We start from the raw sequence: 21,159 nt of genomic DNA, 5'->3' as shown, positions 1-21,159 counted from the left end.
CCTCCCAGCCATCCCCACTGACATGAGTGAAGCCATCTTGGACCCTCCCGATGAGCCCACCCACCCACTGAACGCCACCTAATGAAGTCTGCCGTTGCCAGCTGGAGCAGAAGCATCAACCAGCTGCTCTTTGCCCCAATTTCTGACCCACAAAAATGTGAGATACTATAAAAACTTGTTATTTTCAATGACCCCCACCCCCCGCAAAATGAATCAACCATTTTGTCTAGTGCTCCACCAGAAAACCTGTTCTAGAAGCTTCTTGAGAGGCGGTGTGTCGGTTGTCCTGAAGAACCGCTGAGGGCCACCCTGCCCGTGCACGTGCTCTGCCTCACTCTGCTGCCGTGCCTGCCTCCGGCATGGTCTGTAAAACTGTGAACAGATTTTAATTTTAATAGACATTGCTTAATAACAACTAGTAAACAAACAAAGGTGAAATTGCTCTGGTTTAACGCAGAGTTGAGGGTCAAAGTCCTTGCCTTCACCTGGTGCCTTATCCCAGATTATTGCTCTTCTGTCTCCAGGCAACTTTTTGGAGCCTCCCTGAAGTCAACAATTTGAAAGAGATTTTCAGGTATTATCACGAGATTAGGTCAGTTTGTCCTAAATCCAGTGCTGGGGTTGTAGGCACCCTAAAACATGTGTCTCCTGGAAGTGAGCAGCATTAAAGTGCAGGCTGTAACAACTGCATCTTTGGGTGTAGAGATGCACGTCTGTGTGCTTCTGAACAGACAGAATGACTCTCCCTTAAGCTGAGCTGATTAGGGAGGGAAAATATACAATATTGGATACAATATACAATAGTCTCTCCCCTCCCCCACCCCCCACACACACACTCACGAGGACTAAGAGCAATCTTGTGAGTGTGAACGTACTGGCCCTTTTAAGAAAGTCCAGAAACAACATAATGGGCATCACTAGAAGAGAGTTGCGACATTTCAGATTTTGAGGCCTGCATGATGAATTCTCTCAGGAGCCAGCGTTGCGTCAGGAAATTTGGAACTAACAACCCGCAGGCAGGGATTGTTTCTCCTTCCTTGGGGCAGGTGGCCTGGGGAAGCCGCCTGTTCGCCTGTTTGCAGATGGGTGCCAACTAACCAACAAGTCGGGGCTGTCACTATTAATGCTGATGTCAGGGAGAAGAGTCAGACTCATATCAGGAACTGTTGGCTGTGATATTGCAAGGAGAGGCTGCGAGGAACAGCCAGTGAAAATCCGACTTCTTAGGGTGAGCTGTGAGGGTGACCCACATTCTGTGTCCCTTTTAGCATCCTGTCCTTTGCTCTCTGGGTCATGTTTGTCTGAACACAGACCAGGGGTTAAGGAAGCTCAGCGTCTGTCCGCATGGTTCTGAAATCTGGATGTGACTGTCTTGGAATTCTTGCCAAAATGCTTTTCTGGCTTTGTGATTTTCCTGCAAGATGTTCTCAGAAGCAATTCACAGTCAGAGTGGTTGCAAAGTTATTCTAGGAAACTGGTTTGGATTTGCCAAGGAAATGGGGAATGGGGAGAGAAGGACCAGGGGGCAGAACGAGGGGGAGCGGGTGAGCAGAGGTGGTGGAGGAGACAGTGCGACTGTTTTGCAAGAGTTCCTGGGTTTCAGAGCATGAGCACCATGGGGCCCTTCAAACCCCACATCCTCGCAACAGCTCTGCAAAGGTAAGGGTGTCACCTTCGCATGGCCTTTCCAGGCGGCACCCCATTAGATGGTGGAGAAGAGAGGACAGGCTGAGGAAGGTGTGTGGCTGTTCTGTTTCTTGGGTATCCATCAGCTTGACCTTGGTTATTTGTATTTTTAGAACCAAATGAGTGGTTCCCTTGTGTCAGAATGTAGGTTTTTATTAATTATAGCTCTAGGTTTTGAGTCCTGATTTGATATTTTTTAATTTTGGGATAATCCATTCTTTTAGATTAGACTGAATAAAGGGAAGGGCTTCTCACCGTGCTTCCATCATGAGAACTGATGTGGACATTGAAGATGGCCTGGCAAGCCCTACATTAATTTGAAATCTGGGGTTTAGAGTTTGTGAAAGAACTGATTAAGGATGCCTACCATATAGGGACTTGTTTTTAGAAAACAGTTTTTTCTATTAGCTGCTGAATCTTGGTGACTCTCCCCCTCCCCTCCCTTCCTTTCTTTTTCTCCCTTCCCTTCCCTTTCCCTCTCTCCCTCCTTCCCTCCTTCCTTCCTTCCTTCCTGATTTCCAACTTGCATTAATGATACTTCTGTTCTTTTTTTCCCTTTATTTTTATTGTTGACACCATTGCAGATGTCCCCATTTGTCCCCGGCTTTGCCCCCCTTCTCTCTGACCACACTGTTGTCTGTGTCCATGGGTTGTGCATATCTGTTCTCATCCAGCACCCCCCCGCCCCCCGCGACAGCTGCAGTCTGTCCCATGTATCCATGCCTCTGTTGCTGTTTTGTTCATCAGTTTAAAATTTTGGATTGTTTTTAGTCTTAATTACCAGTATGACAATCAGGGTTTGATACAGGAAAAGGGAGGAAATCTGGGATGTGTCTTCCCTTTGTCTCTTTCTCTCCCTTTTCCCCTCCCTCCCTCCTTCCCTCCTTTGCTTTCTAACAGGCATTTCTTGTTTAAATGTTCTTGATGTCCTTTGATTCCCTCTTCTGTTTACTCTAATGCTTCTCGACTGGGGCAGGGCTGACTGCTCTCCCCTTCCCCTCCCTCCTCCACAGACCAGGGGTGTTTGGATCTGGGAGGGGGATTATTCTGCCTGAAGGCTTTTAGGGGATAGGGACCAGGAATCCTAAATGCCTGTGTAGGAGTGGCTCCTGAAATGTTACTACTACCCACATTGTAGATACAAGTCAAAGGCTCTTGTGCAATTTATGGTGGAGAAAGAGTCCTGAACCTTGATTTATAAACTGTGACTAACTAAGATAAAACCAGCTAGTAGAGTCAGCTGCATGGTTAAAAGGCCAGGCTGCCTGCTTTTGAAACCAGCTCTAATATTTACCAGCTGGGTGATCTTTGAGAAGTTAAAGTGTCTTTGCTTCAGTCCCCTCATCTATAAATTGGGATCAATAATACCCCACAGGTTTTCATGAGGATATTATAGTTACTTCTTATAAAATATTCTAAAGGATCTTAAAGCCTTCTCCCTGCACCCAAATCTTTTAGACTTATTTTTAATTTTCCTAAACATGAGTTATATTGATGCTTATATTTTTATATTTACAGAGCCATTATGAGTTATACTACAATTTTAAGTTCCAATATAACAGAACAATTTCAGGTGTGTCAGGTATTGTGAAAAATCAGTTGTCGTAGTCTGATTTAGGGCTGCTTTACTAGTTCTAGAGGTGGAGCTAGAAAGTAGATTAAAATGAGTGGGTTTTACCCAGAGGCTCAGAGGCTCTGAGTATTGGTGAGAAAAAGCTTCCTGACTTTTCCCCATCCTGACTCAACAGACAGTAGGAGGTAGGTAGTGCTGGTCTAGGAGCATTTTGTCCATTGGACCCTTCTTCCTAGGGGCCAGCTAGAAATTGTCCTGATTCCTTGGCAGGGCTCCAGACCAGCCAGGCCAGTGTGCCCATGGGTGGGCATTGAGGGAGACCAGAGCAGATTCAAGGCCAGGCCTGTCCAGGCATATTTTACCATAAGGACTTTTAAAACTTACAACTTAAAGTGAGCCACCGCACCCTTTTGCTACTCTATCTGCCAGGAGGACCTTAGGACCCCAGGGGCTCGTGTGGTGGTGCTCACTGGGGAGGAGAGGCTGGGGTGAGCGTGTCTGTCCCTGAGCAATTAGTGGACCGTCCTGCCTGCATTATGAAGGATGCCTCTTTGCTCAGCCTTAATTCATTAGGATTACTATCTCCCCAGCTCATTTGGTGCCAGCTTTAAGGGCCATTTAAATGTAGGACCAAGTGCTGCTATAAAGTGGAGTTCAGTGCCTTCAGTTCAGCCCTGGCACCAGACCTCTGAGCTGTCTCGACTTAAGGGGAGCTGGTTTTGCAGAAGTAATTCTGGGTATTGGGGCAAGGAATGGCAGCCTTTGTGTAGAGGAAATGTGGCATGGGTAAGCAGTTCACTGCGTATTAGTTGACTCTTTCAGCCAAATTATTTTTGTTGCTGTTAAAAATTAATTTTAATAATTGCTTTTGGATCAAGCTGTGAATAATGGAGCCAAGTTTTCATGCCCAATGAACTTTTATAGGAGACTCTCCTCTCTTTATGGAGTTATTATGAGGAAGATATTTGTAAAGCACTTTAACTGTTTTAACAGAAGGCACTAGATAAACAGTAGTCATATTTTCAGAGTTTTGGGAGAATGATTATACAGTTCATTCCAGTTCCAAAAGATGCAAATCATATGCCTAACCATTTGCTCTAGTGGCTATTTTCCTATTTTTAATTTCTAAAGAGAAATCTGTCTAAAAGACTAGGGTGGTTTTTATATTTCCGTAACATTATTCAACTAGTTTTTAAAAATCTCTTTATTCTGAGAGGAAATGTTTTCACAGTATCAGAGTTGGAATACTGATTAGAGAGTAGGAAGTGCTTCATTGTCAATGAACAGCTAGCTTTGCATTAATTTGTAACAAAATGTCTAGTGAAAGCACAGTTCTTACTATAAAAGAACATAGTTTTTTCTTATTGTTCTGTTTTGCCTTTTGGAGGAAAAACTCCAAAAAATAAAAATTGTTATTCTCTGGTTTCAGAGAGAAATACACTCCCTAGAAAGGAGCATCTTATAATGTCCTTTGGGTTTTTAAAGAGTGGAGCACCTACTGTGTGAGTGTGTTTTCTAGGAGCTTGCCTGTACCACATGTGGGGAAAATGGAATTAGAAAAAGAGTCTGTTTTTGTGGCCTCAGTGCCTTCTGAGTTTTAACAGTAGATTTTCTTTTTTTTCTCTTTAATTTTTTTTTAAGATTTTATTTTTATTTTTAGAGAGGGAAGGGAGGGAGATAGAGAAAGAGAGAGAAACATCAATGTGCGGTTTCTGGGGGTCATGGCCTGCAACCCAGGCATGTACCCTTACTGGGAATCGAACCTGCAATGCTTTGGTTTGCAGCCTGCACTCAATCCACTGAGCTACACCAGCCAGGGCAACAGTAGGTTTTCAATAAAACTTCCACACCATCCATTATACATCCAGCAGCTGTCAGGATTGTGAAACATGTATATTAGGCTACATTCACTCCCTGCTTAAAATCTAACCCTGTCCTGTTGCATGTAAGTTAACGTCCGAATTTCTTGTCTAGACACACTAGGACTGGTGTGATTTGGTCCTTTTGCCGTGCCATCCCCAGCTCATTCTGCTCCAGCCCGTAGGCCTTTCTGGTCCTCAGCCACTGAGCTCCTGTCCCACTCGGGGCCTTCACATGGGGCTGTTTCCACTGAAATGCCCTTGACCCAGGCTCTGGTGTGGTTCCTGGGGCCGAGCGCTCAGCTCAGCACCACTCCTCAGACTCTGGTATATCAGTTGTTGAGAAGAGAGGTCAGAAGCCTCACTGGATGGTGATTCTGGTGTCAGATGTTGATTCTTACCCTATCAGGGCGTAGAAACTAAGATGGGACAGAGTTCGAGGTGCAGGCCGACTTCCGCTTTGGAAGTCTTTCTTCAGTGCCCCAGCCCACGTTGACCCTGCCCTGCTCTGTACCGTCCTTGGAGCCAGACCACGCAGTTTACAGCTACCTACCTGCCCCTGGCCCAGCTGACCATCCGCTCTGCTGGCCAGGCAGGGATGGCTGTCCCTTGCTTGATAAACACTGTGTGTTTCGTTTGGTTTTAAGAATGAAACATGGTTCGGTTTCGTTCCTAGTGCCTTGGAAAAATATATACCTCCTCTCATTTATTGGATGGCTTGTAGCAACTCACAAACGTTTCTTGGCAATCATTAAGCAATGAAACTAACTTAATCTGAGCTGTACTAACGATAATTATTGCCCATGTTTTTGATGGTTGTCATGCACATATACACACTCACAACGTTAGATACATGAGATCGAATTATAAGGCATTTTTTTCCCACAATAAGCTGTGGCAGTCTTTCCATGTCAATCAATTTAGATGCCTTCTTTTTAATATCTGAAGAATTTGCCATTGTATGAATGTGCTGTGATTTACCAACCTCTTATACATGAAATAGTCTCCCTGTTATGAATAAAGCTCCATTACACATCCTTGCACTGCGCTCATCTAATTATCTCATAGGGTAAATGGATTAAAACTACTGAGTCAGAGTGTAACTATTTTAGATTTTCCTACAGCTTGACAAACTACCAGCAGAAAGGTTGAACCATTTTTAATTATCTCGTAACAAAAGAAAGCCTCTTGTTGACTTTTGTTAATGTTGTTCTCGAGTATATTTTAAATGATAACATTTCCCAAACTTTTTAGCTACTTTTTTCCTGTTGGCAAACAGACTTTGGATAACTAATTAAGCACAGGTTTAATGATTAATTTTGTAGCTTCAGTGGTTGAAAGCCGACAACGTACATACTAGTATGAATTTTCCCTTACATTTTTCTAGTGTGGTTATGTTTCCAATGCTCATCACATTGGAGGTTAGACGATTAAAATAGTGCCCCGTCAGTCTTTGTTTTGGACAATCCGCCATTCACCATATTTTCGTATTACTCCTAGAACTTTGTTAGAGAGCTTTTTGACAGGAAAAGTAGCAAATACTATTTTGTAATTTGATAGGGATTAAAAAAAATAACTCCTGAGTTCTTATTTGGAGGTATAATCTTCAGGGAAGTATCCCAGCTTTTCTACTAAAGAAGCGCTTGCTTTCATGACCGTCTCTGGTTTCTTCGAAAGTGTTTTCTCTCCTCACCGAAGTCTGGGGGAGTGTTTCCCGATCCACGTGATTAACGAGCTGTTGTTCCACCTCTTTGAACTTTATCTCCTTGATCTCATTTGTGGTCCCCTGGTGTCACCTGAGACTTTCTGCCAGTTCCTCCGTTAATTGCTTTTCTTTCTTTTACACTTTTTGGAGTTCATCTAATGATAAGGATATCAAGTATCTTGTTAAAGCAATTTTTTTTTAGAGTGTGTTCTTTTACTGCCCAGAGTGATTTAGTATTTCAAGTTCTTTATGTACACCTTTGGGCATATTATTATGTAGATCTATGAAAGGTGGACTTTGCCTGCTGAGATTATCACAATAACAAGGTGTAGACACTTTCAGGGGGAAAAACACCAACTTCTTTTTTAAAATTTAAACTTATTTAGAATTTGAAGGAATGGCTTTTAAAGTAGCTTTGGGGAGTTTTCCACTATCTTGTCTCCTCATCAGGTTAAGCCTTCTAGAGCAGACGACTCTTCATGGTGAATTTTGATTTAAAGGACGGGGGCCACCGGCTGGAGGGAAGGGACAGTTATGAAGAAGGTAGTCCGGGATAAAGTGGGAAGGGGAGGTGGAAACTAGGAGGGGCGTGGTAGCTGGGGTGGGCAGAAAAGACATTTTGGAGGAGATTGGAATAAGCATTGCAATTTTATCTGTGATCAGATCACGGCTTATTTTTAAATGTCCTTTGTTCACCTCAGAACGGCAACATATAAACCCCTGGGAGCTGTGCCACACAGCTTTGGGGGTGGGTTGGTACTGAGAGACAGGGCTCCGGTAGACTCAGTAGGGCTGCTGTCTTGTCGGGACTCAGGCTGCAGAGCAAATCAGAATGCGGGGGCTTCCAAGGCGGGGCGTGGAGTCAAGGGCTCGTTCAGCCATCTCGCTGAGCGCCAGGGTTACCGGCTAGAGGTGGCTGCTGTGTGAAAATTCATGTTGTTTTCCAGTAAGCAGCTGGAGTCCGCCAGTGTCTAGTACGCTCATGGCGAGCCGTATGGAAATGACTCTTTCAGGACACTAAGGTACCATTTAATGAACTGTTCCTTTAGTGCTATTTAATAACTTACAATCTTAATGCAGTAAGTGGTAGTTAATTACTGACTCTTTGAGCCACTGGGGAACAATTTAGTAATTACTGCTTGATTGCTATTTAATAAATTTCTGTCTTGTACATTAAATAGCCCTGAGCAGTAATTCATGGCCTAGTCCCTGGTGGTACAAAGAAGTTAATGCCGCTTCTAGAGATGCTCATCTGAAACCAGATGGTCACTTAGGCCTAGGGAAAGTAAAGATATAGTGATAAAATATTTCAAATCAGTGATCCCCAGGCTTGTGGATTTCATGGGCCTGTGTTTTTCTTTTAAATATTTAAGGATATACATAAGGATATTAAATTTTTAATCTTGTCAGTTTTTGTTTTCCTAAAGAAAGCTGGCTGGAGTGCACTGCCTAGAATATACTGAGCTCTTGGTAAATGTCAGGTGAGTTGAATCAAGATACGCATTTTAGGACAGAATTTTTACTGGTGACACCTGTTTAATTTTATTATCACTTCATCAGAGCTCACATTGAATGTGTTAATTTTGAAAAATGTGTTATTGGATGTTGCTGAGTAGAGAAATTTCACTTTATATGAGGGTTATGCGGGTTAAATAGCAACTGTGAAAGCTTTGGAAAAACCTCAGACTGGGTTGTAAATATAAGGTAATCAGTATTGTCTGCTGACAGTTCTATGCAGAAATGCTTAATCCTTGGATTGTATTAAATTCTGGAGAGTTCTAAAATGTAGAGCTAATTAATCTAAAGATAACCAGTCTACAGGTTGTTGTGTCTTGATTCCTGCGTTAAATGTTATAACACATCAAAGGAGAAAGTGAGTCAGTAAGAATGATTTAATTCAAATTGATGCTTTATGGTAGAAGCATAAAGACACTGCCTTTTTTCTGTGATTTTGCCTGTCAGACAGGCCAGGTGTATACGGTGACCTGCCTGCATTCTGTTTAGTGTACATGGTAGTGATGATGGCTTAGAAGGTCCTAAAAGACCTGGTGAGCATTTTGGAGGATGGTGGAAGTGATGATTGACAGCCTTGTGGCACAGACAAGTGGCCCATGAAGCAGGCTCCAGTGGGCCATCTACTTCCCAGACATACAGCATCCCGTGCAGAGCCTGGGCGCTGCCTCAGTGCTCATGCATGTCTTGCTCCTAATCCTTGCCAGCTTTTGAAGTTGCCTGGATGTCCTGAGAATGTCTGATTTTGTCAGCTAATCACCAGTTAATTGAAACACTTTTCATTAAACTGCTCTTCCTAATAATGTTTAAAACGTAACTTAAGGCCCAGGCAAGCCATGGCTGTGCTGTCTGGCTTCAGAAGGCCATGACCATGCGCCAAGTCTGTGTGGGGCTGTGGGGCCTTTTCTTCCCGGAAGTAATGGAAACCTCCTGTCACATCTTCTGACAAAACACATTTTTAAAAATGAGTTTTCAGACACATCATTTTGTACAAGCTCATTCAGCAAATTACTGAACTATGAAATTGTGTAAACACATTATTCAGGCATAAAGCTAAGTACATTCTGCTAGAAAACTCACCATGTCTTTAATCCTAGTGGTTTAGTAGCACAGTTTAAGTAGAAGGGATTTAGAGAGCTCATAAATGCAGGGAACAGAATAAACAAAAAGGATTAAATGAGTGTTTCCTGAGTAGCACTGATGTAGAAGCTCAGACCTCCTTAGTCTCCGTAGGGAGACAATTGACTTTTTTCTAAAGCCAGTCTTCTGGAAGCTACAGAGCAGATAGGTATTTTAATAACACAAATTCAGAAATTAATTGCAATAATCAAAGTCATGCATTTGATGTTGGCCTGAATACACATGTTTCTTTACTCACATAGCAATCTATTATTGGTCTCTGTTTTGGCTTTTGACAGTTTGTAATTTATTTTCCAGCAGCTTTTCAACCACCATAACAGCAAACGATAGCAGATTGAATTCTCATGTATTTTTTTCTGATTTGGGTTCTGAAATTGTGACTGTATGGGGCTGTTTCAATGGTTTTAAGTGGTGGGTACATCCTGTTGCATTGGAAATATTTAGCACTATTATAATTTTACATTCCATGTAGCTGCATTAACCACATTCTGCTCATTTTGAATTGCTCATTTAGTGTTTCATCATTTTGTATGTGCTAGTGTGTGGTTCAACTAGCCCCATATTAGGATATTTGAATTTGTTCCAGTTTGAGGCTGGCATAAATAAGCCTGCTGCAAACATCTTGAAGCAAATTGCTTTCTCTCCATTGGGGTCCCCTCCTGGGGATATGTTTCCCTGAAGATCGTTGCTTGGTAAAGAGTGTGGACCCTTTAGCTCCTGTTCATATTGCTACTTGCTGCCAGTGCCTTCTGAGGGGCTGCAATGACGAAGAAAGAAATGACTGGAAGGAAAAGGGATTGTCTCTGAGATTTGAAACCTTTTACTGGTAAGAGGATGACAGTTTTCATAGCTCTAAATCGAGACTGCTTGCTGTCAGATAATCAATACATCAGTTCAGTGTGGTGGGAAAGAGCCCAGGCTGTGGGTGAGCCAGGCGTGGGTTTCAGTCTGTTGCTTTGCCCTCTGAGCCTCAGTTTCCATCTTCATAAAATGCACCTGCCTCATTGTGGGCGGTGGTGAGGTTTAAATGAAATAACGTGCTGTAAAGTGATTAACTGGCACAGCCTGGCTCTTATTCAGTGCTTAGGGAGCCAGAGCTGCTGGGATTTGCTCTGGCTCGGGGGCCTGTGGCAGCAGACCTCTGGGTTGGGGTTTATGCAGTGTTGGCGGGTTGTGCTCCGGCACCCTTGGTTGGGCTCTGGGAGCCTTCTTGGGGGTGTCCACTGGACTCCGGGTCTGCGTTCTTCTGCCTGAGGTACGTTCTCACAGTTCAGCTCCTCCTCAGGTTTATATAGGAGTGCCTATAGGTGGCGAGGGGTCCCACTGGCCAGTGCATGTTCTTTAAGAACAAAGAAACAACTTAACCTAATAAAGAGTATCAACTGTCTCTATGTAGACAGTTGATATGCCATTCTTTTCTGGCACCATGCTTTTTGTTGGAGTAAGCAAGGAGAGAAGTTGAGAAGGATGGGTTCCCATGCTCCAGTCCTTGACTTGAATACGATGCCTTTAGAGAAGCTGGCAGATAGGAATTTTAAGTTGTTTGGTTTTGTAAGAAAATGGTGCTCCTTTCATTTTCTTGTGGCATAATCAGGAGTCTTTCTGTCTTGAACCACCTAATTTTAAAAAAGTGTCAGGGTTATTTGGACCTCGATTTTTCTTCTGTTTCCCTCCTTCATTGCTGTCTTCGTCCCCTCAAACCACGTGTGTGTTTGGGGTCGGCGATTTGTCACTCTCCAGAGTGTGTATCAGATATGCCCTTCTTTTCTAGAAATTTCAGTGGAAACTCTTAAAGGTGGCACCATATTTTCTGGGCCTTTTTAGGGGAGAATCTAATAAACCTGTGTGTGTTCCACATAAATATATATTGTAAAAGTCTTTAATTTTTTTGGTTTTAAGGAGTGAAACTCCCCCACCCACTTACTCCTTCATATTGAAGGTAGACTGTGTACACCTGTGTTTCAGTTCACCTGCTGGGCACACCACAGCTCTGAGGAAAATGGCTTTCCCGTGAGGAGACTACAGTTGGAGAAGCAGGCCCCCCACCCCAGCCCCTCACTCCTCTGGCTTCTTTTTCCTCTAGTCTCACCCTGAGGGATGCACGTGAGGGGTTGGAGGGTTTTGTTTTTGCTTTTGTTTTTTTTCTTCTAATGCTGTTGAATTCATTGGTGGTATAAGTTGGCTACCTGAAGATGTTGATACTGTACTTATATTTAGTCCTTATCTGTGTGTTTTTTAAGTGCAAATATTGCCCTGTTAAAGAGTCTGCCTAACTCAAAAGGGCCCTTCACTGTGAATCATAACTCATAGACACACCTGAGAATAATTTGTGTTGTTAGGGGGCACTTGTCCCGAGCAGGGGAATTCTGTGAACGATCCAGGACTGGGACCTTCTGCTCTGAGACCTGCTTTATCAGTGATGGTTTTTGTGAACTCGGCGGAATCATCTCAGCTTAAATCAATCTTAAGGCAAAGCAAAGCACCCTTTCAAGAGCAGGTGTTTGTTCTGTTACCTTATCCTCGCAAAGAAGTCAGGGGTCCAAATATCTATCATCCTCAGTGACACCTCGTCCTCCTTTCATCGCCAGACCAAACGGCAGGAGTCATCCCCCCCATTTAATTGTCTCGTCACAGCGTTTCCTCCGAGGCTTCCCTGCCTGCCGCTACTTGATCTTTCAGACCTGGGTGCCCGCCTGGCCCGTGGGGCCCGGCAAATGGCAAACCCGCTGGTCAAGTGTTGAGCAGATTTAAATGTGATTTCTTTTATTTTTTAGTATTTTTGGAGTTTCAGTTAATTTTTCTTTTTTAAAGCAGCTAATGTGAGTTCAGACACAGGCCAAAACAGAGTGTGTCCTGGTCATCTGCTACTTACGTTTGGTTGTGGAAAGTATTTTCTCAGCCAGAACATCTCAACTTCATAGTATTTTGTTAGTGATATCTCTCTGAGAGGGTCTGCTTGCATTCATCAGTCCTTTTTTCTCTGAAAGCTTTTAAGATTTGATTGTTGAAACTCAGAATGCAGAGACATTATCTTTTGACTCATGTTGTAACTCCAGCTTCTCTTTTCATTCCTCCCAACACCAAACTGAAGCTGTTTACTGATGAACTTTCCTCCGACGCTTCAGTATGGCTATGTATGAGGAGGATTAACATGAAATAACAACGCTTTCTGTTAGCATGGGTATCATGCTAGTTTACTCACATAACAAGACTATATCTGAAATGTTTCTCACTTGAAAGGCTCATCCTGCAGTGAAAACTCTCTTTGGTTTTCAAAGCAAAAACCTTTAACATTTCAGAACTGTTTAGAAATTTAATAGGTGCAATGCTCTCAACTTTCATTTTTTCAGAATAACTGTCACTCATGAAAAAGCTTCCTTTATTTGATCTCCTCTGTCTCCCTAGGAAGCAGCCCTTTCTGAAGAACATATTGCTTGCTCATCATTCACCTAAGTGACAGGTAAATTGCTGCACAATTAAGATTTGCTTGGTCACTTAAGATTTTCCTCTAGTCAGAGACTGGTCTCTGAACAGCCACTTTAACAATTCTAGTTTTTCAAGCAGTGTCTAAAGAAAAACCCAGAAACTGCCAATAATTTTTTAAAAAATCCCAGATTTAAGGGTTTGAGAAGCATTCAGGTGGAGGCAGCTCCACCTGCACAAGGATGTCCCCATCGTGCCACTACCTGTGTCTTGTCACGAGGAGACGGGGTCCCAGGGCGCGGCCGTGAGTCTTGAGGTTTGTTGAATGTTTAATCCTTGACCTGGCAGGCAGAGCCTGTGTCAGACCTCTGGTCGCTGTTTAAAGAAGTTCTGCCTGCTAAGAGGAAGGTTTACCCTTGGTTTTTTAATCTTGGGAAGGTTTCATATCTAAGAATCATTGAAGTGTCAAATAAAATCCAATTGTCATAGAACTCATAAAACTCATAGCACCTGAAAGGACAGAGGACCAGTGTCATATACCAACAACAACAACAAACTTACTGCTGTGCCAAGAAGGGCCGGGGACCGGCGCGGTGGGTGAGGGGTTAGGTCCACCTGGCTACAGAGAGCTCCACATTCCTGTGACTCGTTGCCTGAGAAACTGGGGATCACTGGACTGGGATTCTCTAACACGTCTGTGACTGAAATTCCTGTGTGCTCACACTGTGTGAAATGAGACTTGCTTGTGTTTGAGGACTTTGCACAAATGTAATAATGCTTATCATGAAAACAAGATTTTTTTTTACTTTGAAATGTTATTTGAAATACAACATGGAAGAAAAGAATTCATGAGGTTATTGGCTAATTAGTGGACAGATGTTCATGATTATTCATTTTCTCATTTGAGAATACTTGGAAAAGCCTGATTCTGGAACTTTGCTAGAATGCTTTCTTTACCAGAACGCCGCATTAAACAGATCTGTTTTGATCAAGGGAATTAAGTTGTTGTCTGTGAAAAGCATCTCATTGTTGGGTTGCCTTAACCCAGAAGTTCCCAGATTATTTGCTCCAAGTGTCTTCATAATGCTTTCCAAAGAAATACTGAACAGATTTGTTTTTTAAGTAGTCAAGTACAAACAATCTACTAAGTATTTGCCCTAACAACGTAGCTGCCACTGGAAAAATGTGATACACATTAATTTGAAACAAAACTTTTTCACTATATAAAATTTTAAAATTTATCTCATCCTTAAATAACCACTGTTCATTACTAGTGAGATGTGCCCCCCTGTTCAGCACTCAGTCCTTGGAATTAGGTTGGGCACTTCCACCCTCATTTCCTGTTCCACGTCGATTTTCAAGTGTACTTAGCATTATATCAGAACAGGGGCAAAGACCACTTTCACAAAGGTGTCATCAAAGGAACATGATGCAGTCTATGAATTAACTTGAACTAGTTGTTTGTACAGTGTCCAACAAGCCTCTATTTTTTCTTGGAAAAATGTAAACACCCCTTCACTCTCCTGCGAGTTTACTGTGGCTCTCTATCCTGGGCACCTCGGCATACAGCGTTGGGAACACTGGTCTTAACTTGTATTTGTTCTTTGTAACTAAATCAGAGTTGCCTTAAGGAGCCTGTTATTTGTTTAACTGCATTACCCTAAACTTGTCTTCCGCTGTTATTTAGTTTGTTGTTGCCAAATTGTCGTGAGCAACAAAATCATGATTATGTTTGGGATGAGTGGGTGGAACCCAGGCATCTGTATTTTTTAACAAGTTTGCCTGTGATACTGATGCATATGAAGTTTGAGAAGCACAGAGTCCTACCACAGATCCCTTGAGTTTAGGGACCATGTGGCTCTTTACCGAAGCCCCTGCTGATATCCATCATGTGGCAAAGCTGCGCTTGACAAATGTTCACAGACTGCATTGACCTTACTGTTTCTTATGTCGCTTCTCTCTCCTTCCCAACTTTTATGTCCTTTTTTAAAAGAATTTTTTTTACTAATTTATTTTTAGAAAGGGGGCGAGAGGGAGAAAGAGAGGGAGAGAAATATCGGTTGGTTGCCTCTTGAAGGCCCCCAAAGGGGGACCTGGCCTGCAACCCATGCAACTGCCCTGATGGGGAATTGAACCAGTGACCTTCCAGTTTGCAGGAGGATGCCCAACCCACTGAGCCACAGCAGTAAGGGGCCAACTTTTCTTCTGTTTTGCCCCTTAAAAGGGACAATGTCAAGTAACATTTGCCGTTTTAAACTATCATCTACCTTGCCAATTCCTTTCTTTCCACACACATCCTTTCATCCTGTTGAATCTCTTTGCTCACGTCCCCTGAGATGCGCTTGGCACATTTTTCCCCACTTTCTCTTGCTTCTGTCCCATGCTAAGAAATGCAAGTTTCCTAAGTGGGAAAAACTCCAGGATGGGAGGGAATTGAAAAAATTCATGTGTTAGGTTGGAAGAGACTTAGATTATTTTTGATAAGTGCTCCCATTTTAGAACTGAGGAGACAGGGAAGAGATGGGATGGACCTGCGGTCACCCAGGAAGTAAAATGCCAAGCTTAGAAAGTTTGTCTCCTGGCTTGAGGCGCGGGGCTGTTCCCACCCCACCCCAGGCCCATCTGCTGTCTGGGGTGGTCCTGGGTCTTCTGGGAGTTGTCCAGTCCCCTAGGTAATTCTGTGGTGGAATAAGGGCTGGGATTTTGCTCGGCTCCTTGTTTGGCTTACACAGTTATCATGTTTGCTGTGTCACATATTACTTTGTGATTTATTTAGTTAGTACTTACAAATTGAATTGCCTTTTAAATGTTTGAATTTTGGTTTTATATGAATTTACAGACTGTGGAACATGGGCAACTTAGGGTCACTTAGGTACTTTTTGTGTTTTAATGGGAAGAAGGCAAAAAATTGAGAGCAGAAGAGACTATCAACATTACTATAAAAGGAGGAATCTGCCTTTTTTGGATGTTTATTTGTAGAGTACATCTACCTGTGTCAGAGTGTGGCGTGGTGCTGTTCTCAGACAGCATCTGCCTGCTCAGAGCCTCTGTCTCCCGGATTCCCAGCCGGGTTCTGAAAGGTCGGGCTCTGGCGGACCTGGCTGTGGGGCAGCTGGGACCGGCTATAGGGGACAGTGTGGACAGGCGCTTGGCACTTTCACCCGGAGTTAGAGTGACGAGACAAGAATCACAAGGATCTCCCAGGGGAGATCAGGAATTTTTACTGTGCTCTTCCTCACTTTGCTAGTATGTTTTAGAAGAGGTAAGACTGCTTTGCATGAAAGGAAAGGCGCTGGGCACTATGTGGCTCGTGAAAACTGCTCTTGGAGCTTTTCCGTCCCAGGGCTACTTCATCAGCCATTCATTCGCTCCTTAATTCAGCAGAGGTTACAACATCTCTGCAAGGACTTCCTCCTGGCGGCTTCTCCTCTGCTGTGAGATGACGCTGAGCTAGGTTATCTCACCTGGGCTGGTGTGTCCTGGAAGTCCAGCCTGTTGGAACGAGAACCCATTCTCATCCCATCTTTCTTGAGAAGTAATCTTGTAGCTGTGTATTTTCTTAACTCAATTTCAAATAATATTTGTCTGGCTTTAATTGTAGACATTATAATGTCATAAAGGAGGAATAGAAATGTATAATTTGGATGTCATATGAGGTTGGTAATCATTTCTTATAGCTCTTGTCACCCATTTCTTCATTTCCATCCAAAATAGCTGGAGAATTGAGAGTGATACTTTCTTCCCCAAAACTGATGAAAGAATATTTCAAGTTCATTACCTACTATGATCAAGAACAAATGTAACTGGAATCCACAAGCAAGAGTAATATTACTGAATACCATTATTGTTCATGCAACCCTCCCTTCCCTCCCTTTCTCTTAGACTGCCCTTTGCCAGAAATGTTCGTAAGGAAAAAAAATGTTATCAGTTTGAGTTTCTCTTCTGGCTTTTTTTTGTCTGGCATACCTCTAAAGAGGGGCCATTCAGAGACAAGCAGTGCCGCAGACTGTCCTTGTGCCATCCCGCACAACCAGGGCTGCTGGTCGTGCCTCTCACTCGAAGACCGCACCCACCCGGGCAGAACGGGCCTGCAGGCTGGGGTGGCAGGGACCGGGCTGCTCGCTGCACTCCGTTGCCATTCAGCGCTGACGTGGCTTAAACTGGATTTGACCTGGTGCTTCGGATTCAAGCCAGTAGGTGACTCATTATTTCAGATGTTTGGTTTGTGCTGTTCCAGTTGAAGCGTTCTGTGAGGAAAATAGAGAAGCCTGCTGTAAAAATACAGCCTGCCTCCGGGAAAGAGAATCCCTGCATCCTGACTGGGGGTGGGACATCTGTGCAGGGCCGGTCCAGCGTCTTTTACCTTTGACCCTGGTGCGAAGCAGCCCTGGGACACGCCCATCTGCGCATGTGCAGGTGGTGGTGCTGGGTATGTTTACGCTCTGGAACGTGAGAGCTGAACGAATTTTGGATGAGGCTTGCTGTCTGGTCGCTGAGAGACAGCTGTCCCCCACAGGATGGGCCGGCCAGGGTGGTCCCCAGGCTGCCTTCTGGGGGAGGAGAGAGCACAGAGCTCCCACCCCTTCAGAAGGCTCATCTCATCAGATGGTTTTTCTCCGAAGTTTGAGATGGGATGTGTAATTTATGTTCTTTCTTTGGTGGTTGGAGACTCTCCATTTTCTATATGTGATTTACTAATTTTGGAACATTTGGCTTTCTAGAATCAAAGAATTGTAAAATATCATTTTTTAAATTAACTTTTAAACTCTGCCTTTAAGTAAAACATTCTGCTCACACATGGATGTGCTATCCACAGTTTTTTGTCTTTTTTTCTATTTCCTTGTGACTTGGTTCTTAATTAGCCCAGGGGACCACTTAGGAAAAATTATTGGAATTTCTCCCCCAATAGTAGGGCAAAGAAACTTTTCAAGATCTGTAGCACTGTGGCTGTGAATCTACTGTTGCATGCCAGTTTAGACTTATAGCCATTATTACTTTATTGGAGAATTTTGATGAATTTACTAAGTGGTGACTGTGTGTGTCTGAGGCTTGTTTTGAGAGCTTTCAGCTGGGGGAATAGTAGCTTCCGTCTACTGAGTATATGCCAGGGGCCCTATTTAATCCTCATGGACACAGTGGACAGCATGGATTACAGATACAGTGAATAGCTAATGCTCACAGAGGTTAACACGCCCAAGGCCACACAGCTAGTAAGAGCTGTAAGAGCTGATGTCTTACTGATGCCAGCCTGACTTGGAAGATATGTCTGTATGAAGCTCTACTGCACCTCTCCCCTAAAAACAAGGGGGGCAGAGTTACCATGCTATAAGTGCTGAACATGCATACCTTCCACCTCTCTACCGGTCTAGTGACACGTAAACAGCCCTTCTGTCAGAGAAGCAGGACAGCATATGGTTCAGGGCCAGGACGGCGGCCGGGCTCTCACACTTACTAGCTCTGAAACCTTGGACAAGTTCCGTAACCTTTTTATGTCTTGCTTTGTCCAGCAGTGGATAAGACAGTGCTGGTGGTTGTGAGGCTTAAATAAGTTGACATCAATAAAGTGTTGGAAGAATGGCTCACAATAAGCACCATGAAAGTGTTGTATATTTTCATGAAGACTGAAGGTGTAAGCAGTTAGGCAGACATGAGTGGAGCAAAGACAATAGGCCAGGCATAGAAGGCCACCAGGGCAGGAAGCCCCCGGTGCCTAACAATGGGCAAAGCTGCAAAAATAAGGACCTCAGCCCCAGCGTAACTTCTCCCACAGCTTATCACTGGTCATGCGGTTTAGACCCCCTGACCTCTCATAGGTCAGCTTTGGTCATGTGGTTGAGACCCTCCCCTGACCTCTCCTCCCCTGGCATGTTGGTAGTCATGAGGGTTAGACCTCCTTGGAGGGGGAACAAACAAGGGGCCTGGAGAATTGCCCTTAAGCATTAAGCCCCCAGCACAGTGAGGTTCTGACCCGCATCAAATATATCTAGACCTCAGTTGTGTTTCAGCTCCAGGCCCAGAAAAGCAGTAAAACCAGAAGAGTGAGGCCATGGCTAATCCCCTGCCCTGGTGTTGACCAATCAGTAGAGACCACGATCCTGAAAAGACACACCTGGAAAGCTGATGGATAGTGTATTGGGATCCTCTCCTGGAACCTCTGGGTAAATACCTTCAGGCTGGAGGACCCAGTGCCTCTGGCTCTCTCTACAGGGCACACCCAGCCTTTCCCCACCCCATGCCCCCAGGTGTGTTTTCTCTGTCCCTCACTTTCTCCTGAGCTTCAGGGGCCCTTCTTTTGCCTCCGTAACTTGGTTCCCAAGCCCACACCCATCTGGCTCACTTTTCCTACCTCTGTGACTTTCCAAGTAAACTTTCTCTAATAGTTTGATTCTTGGCTCTGAATTTTTTCTTAGCCAGACTCAAGTACTGAGGTTCCTGGACCGAGATCCAATAGCTAGTAACAACTGGTGCTATTTCACTGCCAACAATAATCTCCTCTCTGTCTTGCCTTATCAAACAAGATGCCTGGGCCAGCTTGTAGGAATGCCTTAGGGTCTAACCCTCGGGCTGCATGCAGCCCAGGATGGCTAGGAATGTGGCCCAACACAAAGTCATAAATTTACTTAAAGCCTTTTGCTCATCAGTTTTCCTTAGTATCTGTGTGTATTAATGTGTGGCCCAAGACAGCTCTTCTTCTTCCAGTGTGGCCCAGAGACACCAAAAGGTTGGACACCCCTGCCTGAGAGTCCAGCAGGCTGTGGCTGCTGCTTCCTGCTGAGTGAGGCCTTCTCAGAAACCTGGTCCTGTCTTTACGCTCTAGAGCAGGGATGTCAAACCCATTTCACCAGGGGCCACAGCAGCATCAAGGTTGCCTTCAAAGGGCTCAATGTAATTTTAGGACTGTATAAATGTAACTACTCCTTAACCAGGAGCAAGGAGCTCAGTGTTGCCGCCAGGTAAAATGAAGTGGAGGGTGGGATTTGGCCCCAGGGCCTTGTGCCTGCCACCTGTAATCTAGGCTGTGTGTGCAGTGTCCAGGTTCTTCTGTACTTAGTCTGTTCACTCTCTGGTCCAGCTGCCTGTTCTCCCCCAAATGTGTGCGCCCTTGGCCTCTGCCACATGTGCTGCAAATATATCTCTGCCCGTATAAATACTGATTGAATATCCTAGCCTGTTTTCCGTATGTTTCAGCTGGTGTGGCCACAGTGGTATATCATAATCATGATGACCTGAAGGCGAGGACCAAATCTGTGGGGACCCTGTAGAGCAGTTTTTAAAAAAGGCTTTTTAATCCTGGAAATGATATTTTTATGGGAGCAGAAGTGGGAAACGGGAAGTACCTGGCGGAGGCAGCTGGTGCCTCTAAGGTCCCAGTCCCATCTTCCTCCAGCATAAAACTACAAGGTGGAAATGCACCCCAAAGATCTCAGGGCCTTGGGCTCTTGACTTTGGCTCTTCCTCCTTCTTTAATGCTTTAAGAACCTGGTGGTCTTATTACCCTTCCCATTTCTGGGCAGGGAGCCACTTCTCCTGATTGCCACAAGGAAGGGAACTGAGTGAGGCATTCCTGATGCGGACAGCGTGCTCCCTGGGGAAGGCTTCCCCTTGAGGAGCGATGGCCCAGCCCTGCTGGCATCTGCTTTAGCTTCCATGCAATTGTCCGAAGAGGATAGTGACCCAGCCCTGCTGTGCAGTGATGGCTCCCTCCTGAAGACCCAGGTTAAGTGCAGATTGTCACAGCCACACTTGGAAACTGCCTGTTGGTTTTGTTTTTTTTTTAATTGTGATAAAATACACATAACATAAAATTAACTGTCTTAATATTTCGAAGTGTAGAGTCATTCTGTGGCATTAAGTGCATTTGCATTTTTGTGCAGACATCACCACCACCCATGTCCAGAACTCTTTCATCTTGCAGAACTGAATTTGGTGCCCATTAAACAGTGACGCTCCATTTTCCGCCCTGCCTCGGCCCCTGCCCTTCCACTTTCTGTGTCTATGAATTTGACTGCTCTGAGAACTTGGCACTAGAGGAACCATACAGTACTCGTCCTTCTGTGACCGGCTTACTTAGCACATGTTCAAGCTTCATCCATATGGTACCATATGTCCAAATTTCCTTTTTAAGGCTGAACAATATTCCATTTTTGGTATATGACACATTCTGTTTATCCACTCATCTGTTACTTCCACACTTTGGCTGTTGTGGTTAATGCTGTTATGAAGATAGTGTGTACTGCCCATGGTTTTTGTTCTGCTCGACA

General features: G+C 44.1%; 1 protein-coding gene across 6 annotated transcripts in view; it reads left to right on the top strand.

Moving 5' to 3' along the window:
• LHFPL2 (LHFPL tetraspan subfamily member 2) overlaps nucleotides 1-21,159 on the top strand; it is a 147,506-nt gene that overhangs the window by 24,808 nt on the left and 101,539 nt on the right. The window contains exon 1 of one of the 6 annotated variants that reach the window (XM_036020453.1): nucleotides 10,144-10,301. The exons of the other annotated variants lie outside the window; for them this stretch is intronic. The gene's annotated coding sequence lies outside the window, so the exon portion shown is untranslated. Of the gene's footprint in view, nucleotides 1-10,143; nucleotides 10,302-21,159 lie in introns of those variants that run through there. 6 annotated transcript variants of the gene reach the window in all.

This window comes from Phyllostomus discolor, chromosome 3, assembly GCF_004126475.2.
Source record: "Phyllostomus discolor isolate MPI-MPIP mPhyDis1 chromosome 3, mPhyDis1.pri.v3, whole genome shotgun sequence".
Taxonomy (NCBI): domain Eukaryota; kingdom Metazoa; phylum Chordata; class Mammalia; order Chiroptera; family Phyllostomidae; genus Phyllostomus; species Phyllostomus discolor.
This window is presented reverse-complemented; position numbering and strand designations above follow the sequence as displayed.